The sequence below is a fragment of the Piliocolobus tephrosceles genome, chromosome 6 (assembly GCF_002776525.5).
Source record: "Piliocolobus tephrosceles isolate RC106 chromosome 6, ASM277652v3, whole genome shotgun sequence".
In the NCBI taxonomy this organism is placed as follows: domain Eukaryota; kingdom Metazoa; phylum Chordata; class Mammalia; order Primates; family Cercopithecidae; genus Piliocolobus; species Piliocolobus tephrosceles.
Genome location: NC_045439.1, coordinates 47,013,710 through 47,032,256, shown reverse-complemented (window position 1 = coordinate 47,032,256; position 18,547 = coordinate 47,013,710).

The following is an 18,547-nucleotide window of genomic DNA, read 5'->3' as shown; positions in this document are numbered from 1 at the left end:
AAGGGATTTTCATAAACATAGAGAAGCTTATTCTAAAATTTATGTAAAAAGGCACAGGCCCTAGAAAAACTAAAACATCTTTTAAAAGGAGAATACAACGAGAGGACTCACTCTATCCAATATTAAGGCCTACTGTATAGCAACAACAATCAGGACAGAGTGGTGGTGTTGTTAGAGGGACAGACACATAGGTCAATGGAACAAAACAGAAAACCTGGAAACAGACCCACACAAATATGCCCTATTGATTTTTTTGCAAAGGTGCAAAAGCAATACAATGGAGTAAGGACAGCCTTTCCAAAAAAAGGCAAAAAATGGCCTAAACATCATGCCTTATACAAAAATTAACTCAAAATGTATCATAGACTTAAATGTAAAACATAAAACTATGTAACTTTTAGAAAAAAAGAAGAAAATCTTCAGAATCTAGAATTAGAGAAAGTTATTAGACTTGACAACATAATCCATAAAAGAAAAAGAATCATAATTTATAACAGAAAAAAGATACATTGAATCTTATTCAAATTAAAAACTTTTTCTCTGTGAAAGACTGTTAAGAGGATGAAAAAAAGGCTACTGACTAAAAGAAAATATCTTCAAAGTACATATGCAAAAAGTACTATTATACAGGATATATAAAGTACTCTCAAAACTCAACATTAAAAACAGTCTAATTAGAAAATGCACAAAAGATTGAAAATGGGCATTTTATTGAAGAGGATATACAGATGGAAAATAAATACACGAAAAAATTTTCAGTATCATCAGTCATTGGAGAAATACAAATTCAAGTCATGAGATATCACTACACACCTATTATTAGAATGGCTAAAATTAAAAGGTAACAACCAGTGCAGATGAGGATTCAGAGAATCTGGTCACTAATATACTGCTGGTGAGAATATGAAATGGTACAGCCACTCTGAAAAATATTTTGGCAGTTTCTTTAAAAAAGCAAAACATGAAACTACCATATGATAATGCTCAATAAGTATTGAGCATTTATTACAAAGAAATTAAAACATATTCACACAAACGCTTGTAGACAAATGTTCATAAAAGCTTTATTTGTAGTAACCAAAAACTGGAAATAACTCAGATGGCCTTCTATGGGTGAAGGATTGAACAAACTGTGGTACATCCATACAGTATAATATTACTCAGCAACAAAGAAGAATAAGCTGTTTATACATGTAACAATTTGGATGAATCTCTTGGAAATTATGATGAGCAAAAAAAAAAAAAAAAAAAAATCCAATCCCCCAAAATTACATGGTCTATGATTCCATTTATATAACATTTTTGAAATTTCAAAATTATGGGAATAAAGAACAGATTAATAGTTACTAGGGATCATGAAAAGGTGGGGTGAAGATGGCTATAAAAGTTTCATCTTTGTAGTGATGAAACTGTTTATTATCTTGACTGTATAGTACTGTATCCATGTGAATACCATAGTTGTAATGCACAAAAGTTTTGCACTATATTATCATTGGGGGAAACTAGGCAAAGAATGCGTGGACTCTATTGTTTCTTAACAACTGCATGTGAATCTACAGTTATCTCAAAATACAAAAATTAATTTTAGAAATTTATATGCCTGCTGTTCCACTAATCCCAGGCCTAAGAATTTCTCCCATAGAAATAAAGCCATTAGAGGCCAGATGCAGTGATTCATGCCTGTAGTCCCAGCACTTTGGGAGGCCAAGGCAGGCAAATCGCTTGAGCTCAGGGCAACACAGTGAAACCCCATCGCTACAAAAAATACAAAAAATTAGCCTGGTGTAGTTGCATGTGCCTGTTGTCCCAGCTACTTGGGAAGCTGAGATGGGAAGATTGCTTGAGCCAGGGAGGTTTAGACTGCAGTGAGCTGAGGTCATGTCACCGCAAAGGCCCTGTCTCAAAAAAACAAAAAAGAAAGAAAAAGAAAAAAGAAAACTATTAGAATATGAAAACATATAAACATTTACTGAATTTGTTTTTAGTGGCAAAACCTGGAAGTAAAGTGAACACCCAGCAATTTGACAATGTTAGAATAAATTATGGTAAATAATATTATGTGTCCATTAAAATAATAAATTAGAGCAATACTGGTTGACTTAAAGGGATTTTTAAAAAGTTGAATAAGTAAAACAAGATGAAGATGTGTGGAATGTGCGTCTCTTTTTATAAAGCAAATAATGACAAAACCCCTATATATTTGCGAGTATATGTATGCATACATATGAATTTATATTCCTTTTCATAATTATGTGAGTGATATAGCTTCAATCTTCCCTCCAAATCTCATGTTAGAATGTAATCCCCAGTGTTGGAGGTGGGGCCTGGTGGGATGTGTTTGGCTCTCGCGGGTGGATCCCTCAAGGGTTGGTGCTGTCCTTGTGGTAGTGAGTTCTCACATGATCTGGTTGTTTAAAAACCCTACAGTTAACATTATACTTCACAGTAAAAGATTGAATGTGTGTGTGGCACACACCCGCACCCATCTCTTTTGGTTCCCCTCTCACCATATAATGTGCCTGCTCCCACTTAGCCTTCTACCATGAGTCAAAGTTCCCTGAGGCCTCCCCAGAAACCAAGCAGATGCCAGTGACATACTGGTACAGCTGCAGAACTGTGAGCCAATTAAACTCTTTTTTTTTATAAATGACTCTGCCTCAGGTATTTCTTTATAGCAATGCAAGAAAGGTCTAATACAATGAGCATGGAAAAATATGGAAACATATATATTAGGTTGCTGATAGGGTTACCTGGGAATAAAGAGGTTTTGGGGACATCAGTGTGGTAGAATAGGGAACAACGGTAGTGCAAAGAAAATGAGTAAAATAAAAACGGACTGCATTAAAATGTATACAATAGATAAAAATTATGCATTTCTGTAAAATTACATGTCTGGTACTTTTTTCTTATGTTTTCTAACAGACTATTCATGATATATATATAAGTTATAGATGTTTTAGTTTGATTTATATCTGGCTTCTATACTAAAATATCTTATTAATTCTAATAGCTTTTCCATTGATTTTCTTGGGTAAACAATTGAATATGTTGAAAATAAAATTTTGGATCCTACTTTCTAGTTTGTATGCTTATTTTGACTCCTTTAATCACTTGAAACTTTAGCTTCCAAGAAAGTATTAAAGAATATTGGTTTTCTCAGCCATCTGTATTTTGTTTCTTTAATATTCCTAGGGCTTACAATTAAATATGGTGTTAGTTATAAACTTAAAATATTTTTTGAAGGAATATATGTGTGTGTACTTTTTATGAGGAAAATGTGCTGAACATTAATGAGTGCCTTTGACATCTATCAACATAACACTTTTTAAAAATTTCTTTAGGCTTGGCAGAATGACTCATGCCTGTAATCCCAGCACTTTGGGAGGCTGTGGTGGGTGGATAGCTTGAGCCTGAGAGCTCATGACCAGCCTGGACAACATGGCAAAACCCCATCTCTACAAAAAAATACAAAAAACTAGCTGGGCATGATGGCACATGCCTGATAGTACATGCCTGATGGCACATGCCTGTAGTCCCAGCAACTCAGGAGGCTGAGGCAGGAGGATCAATTGAGCCCAGGAGCTGGAGGCTACAGTGAGCTATGACCATACCACTGCACTCCAGCCTGGGCGACAGAGCAGTACCCTGTCTTAAAAAAAAAATTCTTTGACCTATTAATATGATATATCATATGAATATATTTATTAATATTATATCATCATTGCATTTTAGAAAATAAATTCTCTATGGGTAGTGTTCATTTATTTAACTTAGTTCTGGGTTTAATTTTCTAATATTTTATTTAAAAGTTATTCCAAATTCATTGGCGGATTATCTAGTTTTCTTTTTTAACTTTTATTTCATTTTATTTTATTTTATTTTTGTGGGTACATAGTAGGTGTATGTATTTATGGGGTACATGAGATGTTTTGATGTAGGCATGCAATGTGAAATAAGCACATAATAAATAATAGGGTATCCATTCTCTCAAGCATATATCCATTGAGTTGAAAACAATTCAATTGCACTCTTTATTTTAAAATAAATTTAAAATTGACTATTTTATAGTCACCCTGTTGTCCTATCAAATAGTAGGTCTCATTCATGCTTTCTATTTTTTTGTCCCCATTAACCATCCCCACCTGCCCTCCTAGCCCCCCACCAATCCTTCCGAGCCTCTGGTAACCATCCTTCTACTCTCTATGCCCTTGAGTTCAATTGTTTTGATTTTTAGATCTCACAAATAAGTGAGAATATGAGATGTTTGTCTTTCTGTGACTGGCTTATTTCACTTATTTCACCTCCAGTTCCAACCATGTTGTTGCAAATAACTGGATCTCATTCTTTTTTATGGCTAAATAGTACTCCGTTGTGTATATGTAGCACATTTTCTTGAGCCATTCATCTGGTGTTGCACACTTAGGTTGCTTCCAAATCTTAGCTGTTGTAAACAGTGCTGCAATAAACATGGGAGTACAGATATCCCTTCAATATACTGATTTCCTTTCTTTTGGGTATACGCCCAGCAGTGGAATTGCTGGATCATACGGTAGCTCAATTTTTAGTTTTTTAAGGAATCTCCAAACTCTTCTCCATAGTGGTTATACTAATTTACATTCCCACCAACACTGTACAGGGTTCCCTTTCTCCACATCCTCGCCAGCATTTATTATTGCCTGTCTTTTGGATATAAGCCATTTTAACTGGGGTGAGATGATATCTCATTGCAATTTTGATTTGCATTTCTCTGCTGATCAATGATGTTGAGCACCTTTTTATATGCCTGTTTGCCACTTGCATGTCTTCTTTTGAGAAATGTCTATTCAGATCTTTTGCCCATCTTTTGATAAGATCATTATATTTTTTTCCTATTGAGTTGTTTGAGCTGCCTATTTATTCTGGTTATTAATCCCTTGTCAGATAGGTAGTTTGCAGATATTTTCTCCCATTCTCTGGGTTGTCTCTTCACTTTGTTTATTGTATCCTTTGTTTTACAGAAGCTTTTTAACTTGATTTAATCCCACTTGTCCATTTTTGCTTTGGTTGCCTGTGCTTGTGGAGTATTGCTCAAGAAATTTTTGCCCAGAGCAGTGTCCTGGAGATTTTCCCCCAGTGCCTTCTTGTAGTCATTTTACAGTTTGAGTGTTTAGATTTCCATCTTTAATCCATTTTGATTTGATATTTTGTATACGGCAAGAGATATGGGTCTAGTTTCATTCTTCTGCATATGGATATCCAGTTTTTCCAACACCATTTATTGAAGAGACTGTCTTTTCCCCAATGTATATTCTTGGCACCTGTGTTGAAAATGAGTTCACTGTAGGTGTGTGGATTTGTTTCTCAGTTATGTGTTTTGTTCCATTGATCTATGTGTCTGTTTTTATGCCAGTGCCATGCTGTTTTGGTTACTATAGCTCTGTAGTATCATTTGAAGTCAGGTAATGTGATTCCTTCAGTTTTGTTCCTTTTGCTTAGGATAGCTTTGGCTATTCTTGGTCTTTTCTAGTTCCATATACATTTTAGTATTGTTTTTTCTATTTCTGTAAAGAATGTATTTTGCTAGGGTTTGCATGGAATCTGTAGATTGCTTTGGGTAGTATGAATATTTTAACAATATTGATTCTTCCAGTCCATGAGCATGGAATATTTTTCCATTTCTTGGTGTCCTCTTGAATTTCTTTCATCAGTGTTTTATAGTTTTCATTGTAAAGATTTTTCACTACTTTGGATAACTTAATTCCTAGGTATTTAATTTTATTCATGGCTATTGTAAATAGGACTTTTAAAATTAGTTTTTTCAGATTGTTCACTATTGGAATATAGAAGGCTACTGAATTTTGTATGTTGATTTTGTATCCTGCAACTTTACTGAGTTTGTCAGTTCTGATAGTTTTTTGGTGGAATCTTTAGATTTTCCAAATATAAGATAATATCATCTGAAAACCAGGATAATTTGACTTCTTCCTTTTCAATTTGATGCCCTTTATTTCTTTCTCTTGTCTGATTGCTCTAGCTGGAACTTCCAGTACTATATTGAATAACAATGGTGACAGTGGGCATCCTTGTGATGTTCCAGATCTTAGAGGAAAAGCTTTCAGTTTTTCTCCATTCAGTATGATACTAGCTGTGGGTCTGTAGCTTTCTTTTGTGTACAATTTTTATCAAATGTTGGTATCAGCGTTATTAAAATGACCTGAAATTCTCTCGTATATTTTTGTTTCTCAGCAAAGCACAATTTTTCTATACTTCTCATACTTTAAAAAACATATAAATTATTTCTTGGAAATTTGATAGTGACAATCATTAAAATACCTAAGGCCTGGTACATTCCACAGAGGCAATTTTTAATAAACTTTTCAATTTGTTACATGGTTGTTCTCTTCTTGAGTCAATTTTTTATAATGTACATTTTCCCAGAAAAGTATTCCTTGTATCAAAATAGCTCTATCAGATCTTCTCATTTTGAAGAGAAGTCAGAAATTTTCATTACAGTAGTACTGCTTTTATTAAAAATAATTTTAGACTTATATTAATGTTAACATCTTATGTAACCACAGCACAATTATCAAAGCCAAAAAATTAACATTAACAGCTTATTAGCTAATGTGAAAACCAATTGTCCTATTAATATACTTTTTTTCTGCAACAGAATCCAATCAGATCCCACGTTGTATTTAATTGTCTCCTTTGTCCTTATTTTTTAATGTTAACAAATAAGTTATAACGCTGCAGGACTAACAAGACCTCAGACCTCCAATTTGCTACTTCTGGACAAGCAAGGCACAGCTAATCCTTATGTCTTGTGTATCATCAGCAATAGCTGTCCTGAAACTAAATGCAGGGTTGATGAGAGTTTAATAATGTATAGAAAAGTGAGTGTTCACTATATCTTTACTTTCTTTAATTTGCCAGAGGAATATTGGCACTTATTGTATCATGTAGAAATCAATTTTTATTTTGTTATTCTGGCATTCTCTACATCTTGCATGGCCTAGCATATAGTATATGCTGAGTATCTGTCAAATAAATGAGTAAATTCTGACAAAAAAGGAAATGCTGGCCATTTGGGAAAAGTTTCTACTAGCAAGAATGTATGTGTGCTATATTTTTGTGCACATGTGATGTTTTTGTTTGTTCATCATCTATTTTCCTTTCTTTTGGAATAGTAACCCAATTTTCCTTTTGGAAATGACTTTTCTCAACGCTATACAGTCTTGCTGAAACCATCAATCAAGGTGCCAAGAAGTGAGCAAATGACTCAGGTTATACCAACGAAGTTTTCCTGGAATTTCAAGCCTTGAGCAGAATGATACTCTGCTCAATGAATGGCTGGAGCTGACTCATTCCATTGGCAGAACACTGAATGGACCTAGATTCCTGGAATTTTTCTGATTCCTATCCTTCTCATGGCTTAACTTGTTCAACTTTTGCTTCTATTTTATAAGCTACTTCCATCCTTCCAATAAATCCTCACCTCCCCCCACTTGGTTTGGCTGTGTTTAGTCAGTGTCAGTTTATTGCTTATAAAGAAAGAAATTTAAGTATATATGAAAGGGGAAGTGGGAAGCCTATTTCTAGATTTTCTTCCCTAAATGAGTAGAAATTAGCAAAGAGGAAAGGTATGGTATATAAAATGCAAGTTCTCCCCCCTTCCATATGTAAGCTAATGTCCTTCATAATATTACAGCTTATTTAACATCCATATATCAACTATAATATTATATAACAGCTATGGATATATCTATAGTACATACAACATATATCAATATCATATAATTATGTTCTATATTATATATAAAGATAACAATTACATATATTAAATTTAACAATATATCTTAATATAAAACAGTGATATAAGATATAGCAAATGATAATTTTTTCATGAAAGAAATTCAAGTAGATATTTCATCATGAAAAAGAATAATCAGGCATTTCTCAAACTACTAGATTAAAATTTACTGAAGCTAATATCACTTGTTAAACAGGTATATAATAATCTGAAAAATACATTATTTGACTTCCAAATCCTTGGTAATAGTGATCCACTGTGTTCTAAAATGTCTTACTCTATAACAGTTCGCACAGTTCAATCATAATTTTAAAAAAAGACACATTTAAACTATTTGCTTATAAGAGTCTTGACATATTTGTGTTATTTTTCTTTATGTGTTTACAATATGGAATTTGAACATCACAGTACAAAATAATTCTTATTATTGGTTTAGGAATCTGTGTTTATTAACTTATAATAAAAACACATGCATTTGTATCCAATTTCATTTCTTAACATAAAGATATGGTAAAAGGATTGACCATCAGCTGTCATCTCTCATATATTGATAGCTCAGAGAAAAGTTAACTACATTTGAAATCCTGGAAAAAATTGTTAAGCCTTCAGCATTCCCATGTCAAAGTAATCACTGTGACTAACACACAGCAATAAATGACAAAAAACAGAAATACAAATAGCTGTTTTACATTATGTCAGTACTTACAGTTGACCTAGTCTTTGTGTTTGGTCTCTGATGATCTTAATTGTGAAGTATCATTTCCTTTAAGAACTAAAGAAAAATACAGTGTACATAATGTCCCATGAAGTCAAATTAAACAATTAAGTACATAATTTTTGTATAATTAAAATTGTGATAAGTTATATGAAGGAGGCATGCAGGGTGTTATGAAAGTGTAGAACAGGTATTCCAGTAGTCTTTGGTAGGGGAAGGAAGACCTCTTTGAGGAAGTGGCATGAATCAGTGAAAATCCCGTTAACGAAGTCTATGATTCTCTTCAGATCTAAAGCCACATTTTTGGTTACTTTTCTGTTTAAGCTAGTCTGAGTTGGGTGTCTGTTACTTACATGTGAGAATCTTAACTAATATGCCATTTAATGTCAAGTAAGAAGTAAAATTACTTTTGTTCAAGATATTCAGGAAAAAAAACATTATTTTTAGGGTTTAGTTTGCTATGTGAAGTTCACTTCTATTTGCAATTAATTTTTCCTAGGTAATTTTTTTCAAGCTCATTCCCCAAAGAAAATGTAAAGAAAATAATTTAATATATCCACACATATGTTTTTTGAAACTCAGAAAAACTATACTTTAGGACAAACTAATTATCCACTAGGACAAAAATGTTTCAATTTCAAGTATTTTCTTTTTTTTTTTTCTTTTTTTATTTTTTTCCTGGAGATGGATGCTTGCTCTGTCACCCAGGCTGTAGTGCAATGGCGCCATCTCAGCTCACTGCAACCTCCACCTCCTGTGTTCAAGCGATTCTCATGCCTCAGCCTCCTGAGTAGCTGGGATTACAGGCACCCACCATCATGCCCAGCTAATTTTTGTATTTTTAGTAGAGACAGGGTTTCACCGTGTTTTCCAGGCTGGTCTTAAACTCCTGACCTCAGGTGACCCACCCACTTTGGCCTCCCAAAGTGCTGGGATTACAGGTGTGAGCCACTGCACCCGGCCTCAAGTATTTTCAAACAACTTTAAGGAATATCAGAGAAGACTACTTTTCAAAGTTATCATCTGCACATACATTTACCAAGTGTATACTAAATGTTATGTAGTAATTTGGTAAACATTTATTGAGCATGTGCTAAAAACCAGACTATAGGATGCAAAGATTAACGACCAAATTATTGCTCTCAAGAAGCCCACTTCTAGGATTGTGAGAAAATTTCATAGGGAAAACTATATTCAACAAAACAGTAGTGTTAAATACTGGAAGCACAAAAATGATTAAGATTTACTTTGATCTGAAGGACCAGCCTAGTGGCACAATTAGCTCATGCCATTCACCTTTCTTTCAAAAATTATTTATTGAGTACCTACCATGTGCTAGGGACTCTGCTAGGCTCTGTCTGAGGAAGCAGTAGCAAACAAATCAAATACATTCAAATGGGAAAGATGGAAATTACTCAAGAATTATAAAAATAATTAAAGCATTACTGCACTTTGGGGTCACTAATAGACCTAGAGCTTAATCCTTCCACTTATAGATCACAAAGTGTAGTTTTAAAAATAGATAAATTATAAAAGAATGTTTTAAAAGTTATGATAAGAGGTATGAACAAAGTATTTTTGAATCATACAAGAAATGCCAGGATCTGCTTAGTGAAATCAGAGAAGGCATTGCAGAAGTGTCTTTGAGCTAAGTTGTAAAGGACAAATGAGAATCAATAGCATATGGGTGATATTTTAATCAATAAAAGAAGATAAGAGATTTTTTGCCTACAATTCTCTAATCACAATGAAAAGATAAGTACTATTTTATTGATTTTGTTTTTGTAGGCATGGAATGTTGATTATGCTTCTGTTTAATTAAGCTATCTGTTATAGATATACTGATAAGTTACACTTCTTGTGTTACATTGAAATATAGGGATAAAATATTTTGTTTTATACTCACAGCTGTGTTTTTGAGATCAGGTTGATTTATGTATGAATAAATTCAAGTTCTTAGAGAGGTGCTACTGTTGCTGTGGAGGATTAATTTTTGTTTGCTCAGGTAAGCTACACTATTATTTTGTTCCTCTTTTCTCTCCCTTATTCACCATATTCTTGCCACATTGACTTCTAGCTCCTAGAAGTTCCAAGTTCCTGCCTCAGGACCCTTGCCCATATTATGCCCGTTACCTAAAACATGTTACATATTTACACAAGTCTTGCACATTGCCCATCTTTCCCACATAGTAAGCCTTAAATTTTTTTCTTGAATTAATTATTATTGTCAGCCACATTTTTACTTCTAAAATCCTTTTATTTTTCTGCTTCTATCAAGAATAGACAGAAAGAAAGAGACACATTAATTCAACAATGAAGACTGTTATTGGTTATGTTTTAAAACCCTCATAATTCACAATTGAAATATTTCTCCATAGTGAGAATGCATCAATTATTTTATTTTATTTAAGTTTTGGGATGTGCAGAATGTGCAGGTTTGTTACATAGGTAAATGTGTGCCATGGTGTACCTAGATAATACCTAGGTGCTGGGTTGATAGGTGTATCAAAACGAATATTAATCCTCCACAGCAATAGTAGTGCCTCTCTAAGAACTTGAATTTATTCATACATAAAATCAACCTGGACTCAAAAACACAGCTGTGAGTATGAAACAAAATATTTTATTCCTATAGTTCCACATAACACAAGAAGTGTAACTTAATCAGCGTATCTCCAACAGATAGTTTAATTAAACAGAAATATAATTAACCTATCAACCCATCACCTAGGTATTATGCCCAGTATACATTAGCTATTTTTTCTGATGCTCTCCCTCTCCCTGCACCCTCTAATAGGCCTCAGTGTGTGTTGTTCCCCTCCCTCTGTCTATGTGTTCACATTGTTCAGCTCTCACTAACAAGTAGGGGCATGCGGTGTTTGGTTTTCTGTTCCTGCATTAGTTCACTTAGGATAATGGCTTCCAGTTTCATCCATGCCCCTGCAAAGGACATGATCTCATTCTTTTTTTTTTTTTTTTTTTTTTTTGAGACGGAGTCTCGCTCTGTCGCCCAAACTGGAGTGCAGTGGCCAGGTCTCAGCTCACTGCAAGCTCCGCCTTTTGGGTTCACACCATTCTCCTGCCTCAGCCTCCCAAGTAGCTGGGACTATAGGCGCCCGCCACCTCGCCCGGCTGATCTCATTCCTTTTATGGCTGCATAGTATTCCATGGTATATCTGTACCTTTTCTTTATCCAGTGTATTATCGATGGGCATATGGGCATTTGGGTTGATTCCATGTCTTTGCTATCGTGAAGAGTGCTGCAATGAACATATGTGTGCATGTATCTTTATAATAGAATGATTTATATTGCTTTGGGTATATAGCCAGTAATGGGATTGCTGGGTCAAATGGTATTTCTGTTTCTAGGTCTTTGAGGAATCTTCACACTGTCTTCCACAATGGTCGAACTAATTTACATTCCCCACCAACAGCGTAAAAGCAATCCTATTTCTCCACAGCCTCGCCAGCATCTGTTGTTTCTTGACTTTTTAATAATCACTATTCTGACAAGTTTGAGATGGTATCTCACTGTGGTTTTGATTTGCATTTCTCTAATGATAAGTGTTGTTGAGCTTTTTTCATATGTTTGTTGCCTGCATAAATGTCTTTTTTTTTTTTTTTTTTGAGAAGTTTCTGTTCATGTCTTTTGCCCACTTTTTAATGAGGTTGTTTGTTTTTTCTTGTAAATTTATTTAAGTTCCTTGTAGACTCTGGATATAAGACCTTTGTTGGATAGATTGCAAAAATGTTCTCCCATTCTGTAAGTTGTCTGTTCACTCTGATGATAGTTTCTTTTGCTGTGCAGAAGTTATTTCGTTTGGTTATTTTAATTTAAATTAGTTTAATTTTGATCCCATTTGTCAATTTTTGCCTTTGTTGCAATTGCTTTTGACATCTTTGTCATGAAATCTTTGCCCGTGCCCATGTCCTGAATGGTATTGCTTAGATTTTCTTCCAGCGTTTTTATAGTTTTGGATTTTACATTTAAGTCCTTAATCCTCTTGAGTTAATTTTTGTATAAAGTGTAAGAAAGGGTCCAGTTTCAATTTTCTACATGTAACTAGAAAACAGGCTAGCCTGTTCTCCCAGTGCCATTTATTAGAAAATTCTTTCCCTATTGCTTGTTTTTGTCAGGTTTGTCGAAGATCATATGGTTGCAGATGTGCAATCTTATTTCTGAGTTCTCTATTCTGTTCCATTGGTCGATGTGTCTGTTTTTGTATCAGTATCATGTTGATTGGGTTACTGTAGCCTTGTGGTATAGTTTGAAGTTGGGTGACATGATACCTCCAGCTTTGTTCTTTTTGCTTAGGATTGCTTTGGCTATACAGGCTCTTTTTTGGCTCCATACGAATTTTAAGATCTTTTTTTCTAATTTTGTGAAGAATGTCAATGGTAGTTTCATGGGAATAGCAATGAATCTATAAATTACTTTGGGCAGTACGGCCATTTTCATAATATTGATTGTTCCTATCCATGAGCGTGAAATGTTTTTCCATTTGCTTGTGTCCTCTCTGATTTCCTTGAGCAGTGGTTTGTAGTTCTCCTTGAAGAGGTCCTTAACTTCCCTTATTAACTGTATTCCTAGGTATTTAATTCTGTTTGTAGCAACTGTGAATGGGAGTTCATTCATGATTTGGCTCTCTGTTGTTGGTGTATAGGAGTGCTTGTGATTTTTGCCATTGATTTTGTATCCTGAGACTTTGCTGAAGTTGCTTATCATCTTCAGAAGTTTTTGGACTGAGACGATGAGGTTTTCTGTTATCTGCAAATAGAGACAATCTGGCTTCCTCTCTTGCTATTTGAATACCCTTTATTTCTTTCTCTTGCCTGATTGCCCTGGCCAGAACTTCCAATACTATGTTGACTAGGAATGGTGAGAGAGGGCATCCTTGTCTTGTGCCAGTTTTCAAGGGGAATACTTCCAGCTTTTGCCCATTCGGTATGATATTGGCTGGGGGTTTGTAACAAATGGCTCTTATTATTTTGAGGTATGTTCCTTCAATACCTAGTTTATTGAGAGTTTTTAACATGAAGGGATGTTGAATTTTATCAAAGGCCTTTTCCACAAGATAATCATGTGGTTTTTGTCTTTAGTTCTGTTTAGAGGATGAATTATATCTATTGATTTGTGTCTGTTGAAACAGCCTTGCATCCTGGGGATGAAGCTGACTTGATTGTGGCAGATAAGCTTTTTGATGTGCTGCTGGATTTGGTTTGCCAGTATTGTATTAAGGATTTTAGCACTGAGGTTCATCAGGGATATTGGCCTGAAGTTTCATTTTTTTGTTACATCTCTGCCAGGGTTTGGTATCAGGATGATGCTGCCTTCACAAAATGAGTTAGGGAGGAGTCTGTCCTCTCAATTGTTTGGAATAGTTTCAGAAGAAGCAATACCTGCTCCTCTTTGTACCTCTAGTAGAATTCAGCTGTAAATCATCTGATCTTGGGGTTTTTTTGGTTGGTAGACTATTAATTACTGCCTCAATTTCAGAACCTGTTATTGTTTTATTCAGTGATTCAACTTCTTCCTGATTCAGTCTTGGGAGGGTGTATGTGTCCAGGAATTTATCCATTTCTTCTAGGTTTTCTAGTTTATTTGCACAGAGGTATTTGCAGTATTCTCTGATAGTTGTTTGATAGTTGTTTGTACTTCTGTGAGGTCAGTGGTGATATCCTCTTTATCATTTTTTATTGTGTCTATTTGATTATTTGCTCTCTTCTTCTTTATTAATCTAGCTAGAAGCATATCTATTTTATTGACTTTTTCAGGAAAACAGCTTCTGGATTTGTTAATTTTTTCAAGGGATTTTCATGTCTCTATTTCCTTCAGTTGTGCTCTGATCTTGGTTATTTCTTGTCTTCTGCTAGCTTTGGGGTATCTTTGCTCTTGGTTCTCTAGTTCTTTTAGTTGTGATGTTAGGATGTCTATTTGAGATCTTTCTAGCTTTTTGATGTGGGTGTTTAGTGCTATAAATTTCCCTCTTAACATGGCATTAGCTGTGTCCCAGATTTTCCCTGTTAACACTGCATTAGCTATGTTGTCTCTTTGTTCTCATTAGTTTCAAGTAACTTCTTGATTTCTGTCTTAATTTCATTATTTACCTTCAGGAGCAGGTTGTTCAATTTCCATGCAGTTGTGTAGTTTTGAGTTAATTTCTTAATCTTCAGTTCTAGTTTAATTGTGCTGTGGTCTGAGAGACTGTTACGATTTCAGTTCTTTTGCTTTTGCTGTGGAGTGTTTTACTTCCAATTATGTGATCAATTTAGAGTTAAGTGCCATGTGGCACCAAGAAGAATGTATATTCTGTTGTTTTGGGGTGGGGAGTTCTGTAGATATCTATGAGGTCCACTTAATCCAGAGCTGAGTTCAAGTCCTAAATATCCTTCTTAATTTTCTATCTTGATGGTCTAATATTTACAGTGGGTTTTAAAGTCTCTCACTATTATTGTGCGGGAGTCTAAGTCTCTTTGTAGGTCTCTAAGAATTTGTTTTATGAATCTGGATGCTCCTGTATAGGGTACATATATATTTCGGATAGTTAGCTCTTCTTGTTGAATTGAATCCTGTACCATTATGTAATACCCTTCTTTGTACTTTTTGATCTTCGTTGGTTTAAAATTTGTTTTGTCAGAAACTAGGATTGCAACCTCTGCTTTTTTCAACTTTCCATTTGCTTGGTAAATTTTCCTCCATCCCTTTATTTTGAGCCTATGTGTGTCTGTGCATGTGAGATGGGTCTTGACTTTTTATCCAGCTTGTCATTCTGTGTCTTTTAACTGGGGCATCTTGCCCATTTACATTTAAGGTTAATATTGTTATGTGTGAATTTGATCCTGCCATCATGTTGCTAGCTGGTTATTTTTGCAGACTTGTTTATCTAATTGCTTCATAGTGCCATTGGTCTGTGTACTTCAGTGTGTTTTAGTAGTGGCTGGTAATGGTTTTTCCTTTCCATATTTAGTGCTTCCTTCAGGAGCTCTTGCAAGGCAGGCCTAGTGGTGATGAATTCCCTCAGCATTTGCCTATCTGAAAAGGATTTTATTTCTCTTTTGTTTATGAAGCTAGTTTGGCTGAATATGAAATCCTGGGTTGGAAATTCTTTTCTTTAAGAGTGTTGAATTTTGGCCTCCAATCTCTTTTGGCTTGTAGGATTTCCACTGAGAAGTCTGCCATTAGTCTGAGGGGCTTCCCTTTGTAGGTGACCTGGCCTTTCTCTCTGGCTGCCCTTAACAATTTTTCCTTCATTTAAACTTTGGAGAATCTGATGTTTATGTGTCTTGGGGTTGATATCCTCATGAAGTATCTTACTGGAGTTCTCTGGATTTCCGGAATTTGAATGTTGATCTGTCTTGCTAGCTTGAGGAAGTTCTCCCGGATGATATCCTGAAGTATGTTTGCCAACTTGGTTTCATTCTTCCCATATCTTTCAGGTACTCTAATAAGTCACAGATTTGGTCTTTTTACATAGTTCCACAGTTCCCGGAGGTTTCTTTCGTTCCTTTTCATTTGTTTTTCTCTAATCTTGCCTGCTTTTTATGTTTTACTTTTCTCCTTCAATTCTTATTTTATATTCAGAGGGTACAATGCATGTTTGTTACCTGAGTATATGGTGTAATGCTGAGATTTGGGGCTTTTTTTTCCCGATTCTGTGAAAAGTGACATTGGCATTTTGCCACGAATAGCATTGAATCTGTAGTTTGTTTTGAGCAGTAGGACCAATTTAATGATACTGATTCTTTCAAGTCATGAGCATGGAATGCTTTTCAATTTGTTAGTGTCATCTGTGATTTATTTCAGCAGTGTTTTGTAGTTCTCATTGAAGATCTTTCACCTCCTTGGTTAGATATATTCCTAGATATTTAATTTTATTTGTGGCTTAAGTAAATGGGATTGCATTCATTTGGCTCCCAGGTCGAACATGGTTATGTATAGAAATGCTATTGACTTTTGTACATTGATTCTGTATCCTGAAACTTTGCTGAAGTTGTTATCAGTTCCAAGAGCCTTTTGGTGGAGACTTTAGGGTTTCCAAGATATAGAATCATTTTGTCCATGAAGATAGTTTAACTTATTTTCCAATTTGGATGCCTTATATTTCCTTCTATTGCTTAATTGCTCTGGCTAGCACTTCCAATACTAGGTTGAATAGGAGTGGTGGGCATGTGGACTCTTATCTTATTCCAGTTCTCAAGGGGAATGTTTCCAGTTTTTGCCTTTTCAGTATGTTAGCTGTGGATTTATCATAGATGGCTATTACTATTATTTTGAGGTATATTCCTTTGATACATAGTTTCCTGAGGGTCTTTTTTTTTTTAAATGAAGAGATGTTGGATTATGATGAAAGCTTTCTCTGTATCTATTTAGATGATTATACAGTTTCTGTTTTTAATTCTGTTTTGTGGTGAATCACATTTATTGACTTGTGTATGTTGAACCTACCTTGCATCCCAGGAATCAAGCCTACTTGATCATGGTGAATTAACTTTTTGATGTGCTGCTGGACTCAGTTTGCTATCATTTTGTTGAGGATTTTTGTCTCAATGTTCATCAGAGATCTTGGTCTGTAGCTTTCTTTTTCATTGTGTCTTTGCCAGGTTTTGGTATCAGGGTGATACTGGCTTCAAAGAATGAGTTAGGTAGGATATAAGCCATAATCGTAAGTTTCCTGAGGCCTCCCCAGCCTTGCTGAACTGTGAGTTAATTAAACCTCTTTCCTTTATAAATTACCTAGTTTTGGGCAGTTCTTTATAGCAGTATGAAATGGACTAATATAGGAAGAGTTTGTCCTCCTTGATTTTTTGCAATAATTTCGGTAAAATTGGTGCCAACTCTTTGGTGTATGTCTGGTAGAATTTGTCTGTGAATCCATCTGGTCTGGGACTTTTTCTTGTTGGGAGGTTTTTTATTACTGATTCAATTGCATAACTTGGTATTGGTCTGTTCACGGTATCAATTTCTTCCTGATTCAATCTTAGGAGGTTGCGTGTTTTCAGAAATTTTTCCATTTCCTCTAGATTTTCTAGTTTGCATGTGTAGAGGTATTCATAATAGTCTCTGAGGATCTTTTGTATTTCCATACGATCTCTTGCCTTTGTTGTTTATGATTGTGCTTTATTTATATCTTCTCTCTTTTTCTATTGTTAATCTAGCTAGCAGTCTATCAATCTTGTTTATTCTTTTAAAAAACAAATTTTGCTTTTGTTGATTCTTTGTATGGATTTTTGGGTCTCAGTTTTATTCACTTCTGCTCTGATTTTAGTTATTTTCTTTCTTCTTCTATCTGTGGAATTAGGTTGTTATTTTGTTTTTCTAGTTCCTCTAGGTGTCATGTTAAATAATTAATTTTAGATCTTTCTAACTTTTTGAGGTAGGCATTTAGTATTATAAATTGTACTCTTAACACAGTTTTAGATGCATCCAAGAAATTTTGGTATGTTGTGTCTCTATTTTCATTTATTTCAAAGAATTTTTAAGTTTATGCCTTGATTTTGTTATTTATCCAAAATCACTCAGATCAAATTGTTTAATTTTCGTGTAATTGTGTAGTTTTGAGAGATCTTCTTGGTATCAATTCTATTTTTATTCCACTGTGGTCTGAGAGTATGGTTGGTATAATTTCCAACATTTTGAATATATTGAGACTTGCTTTATGACTGAACATGTCGTTAATCTTAAAGTATGTTCCATGTGCAGAGGATAAGAATGTATAGTCTGTGGTTGATGGACGGAGTATTCTGTAGATGTCTATTAGGTCCAATTGGTCAAGTGTAAAGTTTAAATCCAGAATATCTTTGTTAGCTTTCTGCCTTGACGATCTGTCTAATGCTGTCAGGGGTGTTGAAGTCCCCTACTATTATTGTGTGGCTAAGTCTTTTTGTAAGTTTAAAAGTACATTGTTTTATGAATCTGAGTGCTCAAATGTTGGATGCATATACATTTAGGATAATTAAATATTCCTTTTGAATTGGACTCATTATCATTATGTAATGCATGGTATTTTTTGTCCATTGTTAAGGTTGTTGGTCTAAAATCTATT